The sequence below is a fragment of the Oncorhynchus keta genome, chromosome 11 (assembly GCF_023373465.1).
Source record: "Oncorhynchus keta strain PuntledgeMale-10-30-2019 chromosome 11, Oket_V2, whole genome shotgun sequence".
Taxonomy (NCBI): Eukaryota; Metazoa; Chordata; class Actinopteri; order Salmoniformes; family Salmonidae; genus Oncorhynchus; species Oncorhynchus keta.
In genome coordinates, this window is record NC_068431.1 from 11,757,145 (window position 1) to 11,767,908 (window position 10,764).

General features: G+C 42.0%; 1 protein-coding gene across 6 annotated transcripts in view; it reads left to right on the plus strand.

Moving 5' to 3' along the window:
* Positions 1-2,559, plus strand: part of LOC118374256 (CREB3 regulatory factor-like) — a 34,660-nt gene extending 32,101 nt beyond the window's left edge. For all 6 annotated transcript variants that reach the window (XR_008147265.1, XR_008147266.1, XR_008147261.1 and 3 more), the window contains exon 10: positions 112-2,559. The gene's annotated coding sequence lies outside the window, so the exon portion shown is untranslated. The remainder of the gene's footprint in view (positions 1-111) is intronic.
* The last annotated feature ends 8,205 nt before the right edge of the window (positions 2,560-10,764 follow it).

Here is a 10,764-nt window from a genome sequence, read left to right on the forward strand (position 1 = left end):
GTGATCTACTCCCTTCAAAGTCTTGCTGTTTTGTATGGATACAAGATTTACTATCTTTCTGCCCACTATGCCAAGAATTCTGACATTTTACTCTGTCTGGTGTTTTAACAGGGATCTCATGTACAGATGAAAATTGATGCTGCTTTGCCTCAGACAGTTTTCTCATCAGTGGAATGTAGTCTTCCTTCAAAGGATTCAATTCAATATAAGGATATGTTCATACTCCAGATGTCCAGTGTAACATTGGGTGAGAGAGACTATCCAAAGTGTGCTGCAATCATGATTCAGAGGAATTTGAACTTGTTTGTATGGTTGTCCTTATTTCTGTAAACCTTTTTTTATTTATTTTGTATTTGTGCTCAAAATCAGTCAATTGTTGCACACGTTTGAATTTTTTAAATATTTTTTTGCCTTTTCTACTTAGACCTTACCTACTTGCCATACCATTTATTTTATATTTCATTTGAAATATTTCCTCTAGTTTACCTATAGAAATTATTTTAGATATTCATGATACCGCAGCGAGCTATATGTTCTTGCTGAATTACATTTATCAGACCCAGAGCATTCACCAATGGTGATTGATTTAGTTGAGTTTTCTATAGAACCGGTAGATCTGCTTTGCAAAAACTGTCAATTTACCAACCTATTGTGTCCCCTCCAAAAATGATCAAGATAATTGTGCCTCTTTGGTCCTCATTTTCTACTGTTCCACAAACGTCTGGGTTTCACTTTACCCGGAGCAGTGTCACATGTACAAGCAGATGGCCTTCAGCAGCCTTTCTTCAATGAACAAACAAGGATTGAAACAGTAACTCTTAATGACACATGTTGAGGTTTGCATTGTTCAACATAGATCTGTTAAACCATGGAGTTCCAGGAAACAAACCTCGGTTGTCTCTAGTAATTACGCAGGGGCAGGCGGTGCTTTAAACGTGGCAAAGCCTGTATAACGCTTAAAGCAATGGTGATTGGTGAAGTGGTGGGCATCTGCACAAATCCAGGTTCCTTGATTTCACCAGTTTGCTCCAAAGTGCCACCACACAGTTCTTCATAACTTAAGATTGAAGGGGGCACTAATTGGAGAGTGAGTTTAAAACAAAACAATGCAAACAGCTGATTGGAGGCACCGTTCACCAGCCATGGTGCTGAATCTCAAAGACGTACTTGAACTTCCCCAAGAGCTGCAACTCGGGCCCTGTTGCTGTGTGGGAACGCTGCCTGAGGGGTGTTGCAACTCTTGACCAGTTCCCAGTGAACTTTGGACAGTGACTGACTTCTTTTTAAGACCTGCTGTAGCCACTGCAGTGTCGGTGTCAGTAACGCCTTGTCCTCAGTAATGGTGGTTGACGACCGTGTTTTTAAAAATGTAATTGAAGTGGATTGGCTGGTAGCTTTGATAGGATTATTATTTTTTGCTTCAGGAAAAGGCATAGAGATCGGTAAGGGTCACTAGGGCTGCTGGGCAGAGATCTCTCATCCCTTTACCGAAGTGTTGGAATATGTGTTCCTGCATAGTACACATGCAGACCAATTCAATGATTACCAATGACATAGAGAAAACAGATATAACCCTCTTTCAAAGCACCATAAACACATCATATTCACACTGCAATGATTTACATTTTCCTTCCAAACTTGCCAAATAATTTTTTGGGGAAATCCATACAACTCCCAATGAGGACATTTTTTTTTTTTAAAGATATCTCACCCATTCTTAAAACTACACAATTCATGCCCTTGATGTAATGCTTCTGATGTTGTATGGTATTTCAATAGATAATGTAGCATGGGAACTTTAAGTAGTTAGTACTGTGTGTGTACTCCCCAAGTGAAAAATATTTGTCACAGTAGGAAGGCTGTATTTCATTGCTAAGTGCTCTGTAATAAATCTCTTGGGTGATACTCATAAACAAATCTGTATCCTGCTGAAACTAACAGTGACTTGATCCTATTAGAAATGTCTATATTTGTAGTTCACATGTATGCCTGTTCAAATTCAATAATATCTTGACAGTTCTATTTATGTTGTTTAAATGTTGTGCTGGGTTTATACTTTTGTCGTTCGATCTCTTTCTCTTATTTTTGTTTCCATTTTTTTTGGAGGCACAATTAGTTGGAGATCAGATAATGATCCTTGTAAATGTACAGATGTGATGTAGGTTGGGTTCAGTTATGATTGATTGGAAAAATGTGTCTGCTTGTGTAATTGTGCCTCTCCTTCATTTAGTTTAGTTTTTATTTTTTTTTATCATACTTTTTCTCACAGAATTGTATCAGCCAGGAGTTGGTACCACACTTGTGGCTAGGTGGAGTACAGCTATGGACTGAAGTGACTTTACGTAGCAGGTTAGGAGAATTAATGTAGCAGGTTAAGGTTAGGAAAAGGGTAAGGGTTAGCAAAAATGCTACAGCTGACCCCGATGTGACTCGAACATGTAACTTTTGGTCCGTAGCTGTACTCCAATCTAGCCACAACCCGATTTTGCTTGTAACCATGATTTTATTGTCCAATTCTATTGTTGATTTTAATATCAAAATAAAAACCTTTGAAAACCACTATTTGCCTTCTTTTACCATTTGTATGTTTTATTTGGGCTATCAGTTTATTTGTATGCTTTAACACTGAAGCACATTCATGACCTATGACTTCCATACTACAAAGCATAGTTAAAATCCAGTCCAGACATATGACATAATATTGAATTGCATAAGCATTGATGTTAGAGGCTGAATCATAGAAATTCAATCACATTCTAGTTCTATGAACCGACTGACCAACTGTACTGAAAAGCAAGTTCAAATAGCCTGGCAGCTTCACACAAACACTATATCCTCTCAATATCTGTCCTTTTCTGATTTCTTGTCTTGTGTGGATGCCAGTAGCTGGTCAGAGTCAGCATGACATGACAATGTTTACCTGAAGCAAACAAAAGTCAAGTGGTTTATTATGTCACTTGCAGAAAGCTCTTACAATGGCTGAGATGTATGAGGACATCTACAGCTTGGGACTAGAAGTTTCTATCTGGTTCTATTTGCAGAAATGCAGATAGAAACTTCTAACTAAACACAAATGCTTCATGTGTAAATTATGTGAGTGTTGGAACATGCCACTGGCTATCTGTAAATATACTATATATATATATATATATATATATATATCTAATGGTTTGCTTAATAAAAGGAATTTGAAATGTTATACTTTTACTTTAACTTTTGATACTTAAGTATATTTATAACAGTATTTTACTGGGTGACTTTCACTTTTTTACTTGAGAAATGTTCTATTAAGGTATCTTTACTTTTACTCAAGTATGAGAATTGGGTACTTTTTCCACGACTTCATCCCTGTGGAATGTTTTCAACACCTTGTAGAGTCCATGCCCTGACGAATTGAGGCTGTTCTGAGGGCAAAAGGGGGTGCAACTTAATATTAGGAAGGTGTTGCTAATGTTTTGTACTCTCAGTGTATGCATTAACAGGGCTGAAAAGTGACTGATAGCAGAACTATATAAATACTTATTGTAACATAATTATTAGCAATGAATCCTTAGGTACTGGTACTCAGCGTTCAACACCATAGTACCCTTAAAGCTCATCACTAAGCTAAGGATCCTGGGACTAAACACCTCCCTCTGCAACTGGATCCTGGAGTTCCTGACGGGCCGCCCCCAGGTGGTAAGGGTAGGTAGCAACATATCTGCCACGCTGATCCTCAACACTGGAGCCCCCCCACGACTGCATGGCCAGGCACGAGCAGGTTGAGAGCTTCAATTTCCTTGGTGTCCACATCACCAACAAACTAGAATGGTCCAAACACACCAAGACAGTCATGAAGAGGGCATGACAAAGCCTATTCCCCCTCAGGAAACTAAAAAGATTTGGCATGGGTCCTCAGATCCTCAAAAGGTTCAACAGCTGCAACATCAAGAGCACTAGTTGCATCACTGCCTGGTATGGCAACTGTTCGGCCTCTGACCGCAAGGCACTACAGAGGGTAGTGCGTACGGCCCAGTACATCACTGGGGCTAAGCTGCCTGCCATCCAGGACCTCTAGACCAGGCCACTGTATATATCCTCTACTGTATGTAGCCTCGCTACTGTATATAGCCTGTCAGAGGAAGGCCCTAAAAATTGTCAAAGACCCCAGCCACCCTAGTTATAGAATGTTCTCTCTACTACCGCATGGCAAGCGGTACCGGAGCGCCAAATCTAGGACAAAAAGGCTTCTCAACCATTTTTACCCCCAAGCCATAAGACTCCTGAACAGGTAATCAAATGGCTACACGGGCTATTTGCATTGTGTGCCCCCCCTCCAACCCCTCTTTTACACTGCTGCTACTCTGTTTATCATATATGCATAGTCACTTTAACCATATCTACATGTACATACTACCTCAATCAGCCCGACTAACCTGTGCCTGTATGTAGCCTCGCTACTGTATATAGCTTCACTACTGTATATTGCCTCTCTACTGTATATATAGCCTCTCTACTGTATATATAGCCTCTACTGTATATATCCTCTACTGTATGTAGCCTCTCTACTGTATATAGCCTCTCTACTGTATATATAGCCTCTCTACTGTATATATAGCCTCTACTGTATATATCCACTACTGTATATAGCCTCTACTGTATATAGCCTCTACTGTATGTAGCCTCTACTGTATATAGCCTCTCTACTGTATATAGCCTCACTACTGTATATAGCCTCACTACTGTATATAATATATGCCATTTAGCAGACGCTTTTATCCAAAGCGACTTACAGTCATGTGTGCATACATTCTACGTATGGGTGGTCCCGGAATATAGCCTCACTACTGTAGCCTCTCTACTGTATATAGCCTCACTACTGTATATAGCCTCACTACTGTATATATAGCCTCTCTACTGTATATATAGCCTCTCTACTGTATATATAGCCTCTCTACTGTATATATAGCCTCTCTACTGTATATATCCACTACTGTATATAGCCTCTCTACTGTATATAGCCTCTCTACTGTATGTAGCCTCTCTACTGTATGTAGCCTCTCTACTGTATGTAGCCTCTCTACTGTATATAGCCTCCCTACTGCTATTTCTCACTGTCTTTTTACTGTTGTTTTTATTTCTTTACTTACCTATTGTTCACCTTATACCTTTTTTGTGCTGTTGGTTAGAGCCTGTAAGTAAGCATTTCACTGTTGTATTAGGCGAACGTGACAACTTTGATTTGGAGTTGATTCTTATTATAACTCTTCATTGTCAATGGATTTGGTCTTGTTTCCTAGAATTACATAGGCCTATAGAACAATAGGATTTCTATTTTGCTATTCATGATTATTTTATTTAACTAGGCAAGTCAGTTTTTATTTACAATGACGGCCTATCAAAAGCAAAAGGCCTCCCTGCGGGGGGATTAAAAATATATAAATATAGGACAAAACACACATCACCACAAGAAAGACAACACAACACTTCAGAAAGAGAGACCTAAGAAAACAACATAGCAAGGCAGCAACACATGACAACACAGCATGGTAGCAACACAACATAACAATAACATGGTAGCAACACAGCATGGTAGCAACACATAACAACACAGCATGGTAGCAACACAACATGGCAGCAGCACAAAACATGGTACAAACATTATTGGGCACAGACAACAGCACAACGGGCAAGAAGGTAGAGACAACAATACATCACACAAAGCAGCCACAACTGTCAGTCAGAGTGTCCATTATTGAGTCTTTGAATGAAGAGATTGAGATAAAACTGTCCAGTTTGTGTGTTTGTTGCAGTTCGTTCCGGTCACTAGCTGCAGTGAACTGAAAAGAGGAGCGACCCAGTGATGTGTGTGCTTTGGGGACCTTTAACAGAATGTGACTGGCAGAACGGGTGTTGTATGTGGAGGATGAGGGCTGTAGTAGATATCTCAGATAGGGGGGAGTGAGGCCTAGGAGAGTTTTATAAATAAGCACGAACCAGTGGGTCTTGCGACGGGTATACAGAGATGACCAGTTTACAGAGGAGTATGGAGTTCAGTGAGGTGTACTTTAAGGAGCATTGGTGGCAAATCTGATGGCAGAATGGTACAGAACATCTAGCCACTCGAGAGCACTTTCACCTGCCGATCTATAAATTACATATCTGTAATCTTCACGTGTAACGATATTCGTAGGTGGAAGAAGGTGAAGAGGACCAAGGTGCAGCGTGGTACGTGTTCATGGTAAATTTAATAAAGAAACTGAACACTAGAACAAAAAAACTAAACAAAGCGGAAACAATTCAAACAATTCTGTCTGGTGCAGAAACACAAAGACAGAAAACAACTACCCATAGTGGGAAAACAGGCTGCCTTAGTATGGTTCTCAATCAGAGACAACAACTACCCACACCCATAGTGGGAAAACAGGCTGCCTTAGTATGGTTCTCAATCAGAGACAACAACTACCCACACCCATAGTGGGAAAACAGGCTGCCTTAGTATGGTTCTCAATCAGAGACAACAACTACCCACACCCATAGTGGGAAAACAGGCTGCCTTAGTATGGTTCTCAATCAGAGACAACAACTACCCACACCCATAGTGGGAAAACAGGCTGCCTTAGTATGGTTCTCAATCAGAGACAACAACTACCCACACCCATAGTGGTTCTCAATCAGAGACAACTACCCATAGTGGGAAAACAGGCTGCCTTAGTATGGTTCTCAATCAGAGACAACAACTACCCACACCCATAGTGGGAAAACAGGCTGCCTTAGTTCTCATGGTTCTCAATCAGAGACAACAACTACCCATAGTGGGAAAACACCCAATCAGAGACAACAAGTGGGAAAACAGGCTGCCTTAGTATGGTTCTCAATCAGAGACAACAACTACCCACACCCATAGTGGGAAAACAGGCTGCCTAAGTATGGTTCTCAATCAGAGACAACAACTACCCACACCCATAGTGGGAAAACAGGCTGCCTAAGTATGGTTCTCAATCAGAGACAACGATAACCAGCTGCCTCTGATTGGCAACCATACCAGGCCTAAACATAGAAATACAACACCTAGACATACAACATCGAATACCGACCCACATCACACCCTGAACAAACTAAGAATAGAAACAAACAAAGCAATCTACAGTCAGGGCGTGACATCATGGATAGGATGGTCATCTGAATCAGGTTTGGCAGCTGGGGTGAAAGAGGAGTGATTACAATAGAGGAAACCAAGTCTAGATTTAACTTTAGCCTGCAGCTTTGATATGTGCTGAGAGAAGGACAGTGTACCATCTAGACATACTCCCATGCAGTGGCGGTTCTAGCTTGTATGACTCCCTGGGCTAACTGTCATTTTTATTCAGTCATTTGGAACAACACAAATAAATAATAAACATTTAAAACTATATAAATGTAAAAAAATATATATATGAAAATAAGACTCATAAATATAAAAAAGAAGTAATGGAAACAAATAGTATATAAATATAAATGAAAAATATAATTTAATTATTACACTATTAGCCTATTGCTAACAAAAAATACAAATAAAACTAAATTGCACAAATCCTATATCACACAAATACACAACTATAATAACACACTTATAAAGAAGATAACCTGATTATGACACTACTGCACTTCAAATAGGAAACACACAAACTAAATTGCACAACTACCATCTAAACCCTGACCTTTCTTCCCTTCCTTGCCTTCCTTGATGCAAAGTCATCATCATCATAAGAAATCTGCCCAGCAATTGCATGGTTAATACTGATAACAGTAAGGTCACTAAGGTGTTCCTGTGACATGGTGGACCTCAGGTAGGATTTGATGAGCTTCAGCTTTGAAAAGCTCCTCTCTGCTCAGTTACGGTCACTGGAAGAGTAAGACAAATTCTGAGAGCAGTTCAGAAATTTGGATAGATTTCTGAGAGCTCCCTTTCGTGTATAAATATCAGCAGCTCAAACAGGGTTATGGTCTTCGATGGCAAGTCAGGCAAGTTCTTCAGTTCCTGTGCAAGATCTCTGCCATCCAAGTCTGAGTGTTATTCATAGTGCAGTGTCATACCAAGGGCCTCTCATTGTTCTGTCAGCTCCTCATTGGAGAGACTTTGAAAGGTTGACAGCACTCCAAACTTCTCTCCCACATTTTCCAATGTGGAAAATCTTTCCTGAAGGGCTGAGGTTGCAGCATCAACAACAACATTGAAAAATGTCACCTCCAGCTTCTTCGGGGCATCACTCAAAGGCCCATCAAATGATTTGTATGAAAAGTGTCCGCTTTGTGGACCTCAGCCTTTTTGTTGTAGAACGACCTCTACATTCATACCCTCGCAAATATCCTTGGCTGACGTTTGTGCTTTAGCAAGTATCCTTGGCTGACGTTTGTACAGTCATAAAGCCTGTCACGCTGTAGTTGCTGAGACCTCTCTCTGTCTTTCTGAGAAGAATGACTGCAACATCCCCATTGCATACTGGGAGACGGCATCAGCTTGCTCACATGTTGGATCTGGCTCCAGATGTCATGCCACACCACCGTACAGATGCTGAAGCAGTATGATCCCACCTCCTCTGGCAAGGACTGGTCCTCAATCTTTATCACAGGGTCTTTGGTTTAATCCCTCACCTCAATCAGTGTCTCTCTCACCACTGCTGCCTGACACCTCAGTGTCTCTCTCACCACTGCTGCCTGACACCTCAGTGCCTCTCTCACCACTGCTGCCTGACACCTCAGTGCCTCTCTCACCACTGCTGCCTGACACCTCAGTGCCTCTCTCACCACTGCTGCCTGACACCTCAGTGCCTCTCTCACCACTGCTGCCTGACACCTCAGTGCCTCTCTCACCACTGCTGCCTGACACCTCAGTGCCTCTCTCACCACTGCTGCCTGACACCTCAGTGCCTCTCTCACCACTGCTGCCTGACACCTCAGTGCCTCTCTCACCACTGCTGCCTGCCTCTCTCACCACTGCTGCCTGACACCTCAGTGCCTCTCTCACCACTGCTGCCTGACACCTCAGTGCCTCTCTCACCACTGCTGCCTGACACCTCAGTGCCTCTCTCACCACTGCTGCCTGACACCTCAGTGCCTCTGCTGCCTGACCCACTGCTGCCTGACACCTCAGTGCCTCTCTCACCACTGCTGCCTGACACCTCAGTGCCTCTCTCACCACTGCTGCCTGACACCTCAGTGCCTCTCTCACCACTGCTGCCTGACACCTCAGTGCCTCTCTCACCACTGCTGCCTGACACCTCAGTGCCTCTCTCACCACTGCTGCCTGACACCTCAGTGCCTCTCTCACCACTGCTGCCTGACACCTCAGTGCCTCTGTCACCACTGCTGCCTGACACCTCAGTGCCTCTGTCACCACTGCTGCCTGTCACCTCAGTGGCTCGACACTTAACTTCCCTCTCCCACCTTGTCTCAGTCCACACCTTCAAAGTGATGTGTGTAAGATGCCAAAGTAACCTGTGGCATCGACAGAACTTTCAGCAGCATCAGCCACATCCAGGTTCAACGTGTGAGACCCACATGGAACATATGGAGCTCTCTGATTCATTTCCAGGAGTCTGGCTTGGACACCTTTGTTTTTGCCTCTCATGTTGGTCCCATTATCATAAGACTGTCCTCTGCAGTCCTCAAAATTAATTTTTAGCTCCTCTAATCTTTTGAGAATCAGGGATGCCAAATGTTGGCACGTGGACTCCTCTGCCTCAAAAAAAAAAAAAACATAAAATGTTCCTTTATGTGGGGCTCCTCCTTCAGTGACATTTCTAATCATAACTGACAACTGTTCCGTGTGGCTGACATCTGAAGTGCAATCTAGAATGATAGAGAATAATTTTGCCAGCTTGATGTCACCATTATTGAAATTACTTTGCTGCTCAACAAATCAATGAGCTCATTTTGTATATGGTGGCCAAGGTGGTGTGTCTTGAGGTCCCTTTTTGGACACGGTTAATGTGCTCTTTCATAACTGGATCAAATTGTGCCATCAGTTCAACCTCTTTGAGGATATTTCCATTTGATGGAGAGTTGTATTTCTGTGGCCCCTTAGTGCCAGATTTCTAATGGCCAGAGACTGCACAATAGCAGTCAGACGTGTCAACACCTCTCTCCATCTTATCCTCTCAGCCTCCATAAGTGCCATCTCATGCTTGTCAATTGTTTCCCTTTTTTTGATCCTCATTGCCAGTTCTTTCCATGTTTTCATGCAGTTTTGGTGTTCTGGGCTGCTGTCGTGTGAAGCCAGCAAAGAACGTGCATGTTTTCAGTCTGTCAGACCTGAGTTTGCTAAATTAATTTTCTTCTTGGAAGCAGAAGAGGCTTTTGTTTCTTTAAAATAATACACCAACACAATTCCAGAGATTTTTTTTTACCACTCACCAAGGTCTTCCTGAAATACTGGTGGTGGCAACTTCCATCACTCTCATTTCTTGGGAAACCAAAGTTAGGTGGTACCTCACTTGGTCCTCTGCAAACTACTTGTGTCCAAATTCTGTCAGTCAGAACAGAAGGCCAGTCAGCAGGGTCTGTAGACAGTGGTTCATCCTCAGCAGCAGGATTTGGTGGTGATGCTGCTACAGGCATTTCTAACAGAGAGCACATGGGCATTAGTTTAAACACGTTATTCACCGCATTTATAGTGGTGGATCATCCCACATACATAACCAGTAATAATAAAATCATCATAGTTACCTACAATATGGAAAGTTAAAACTTTGCGAGAGGAAATAATTTATTTTGTTTATGTTATGCAGGAATGCCCACATAACC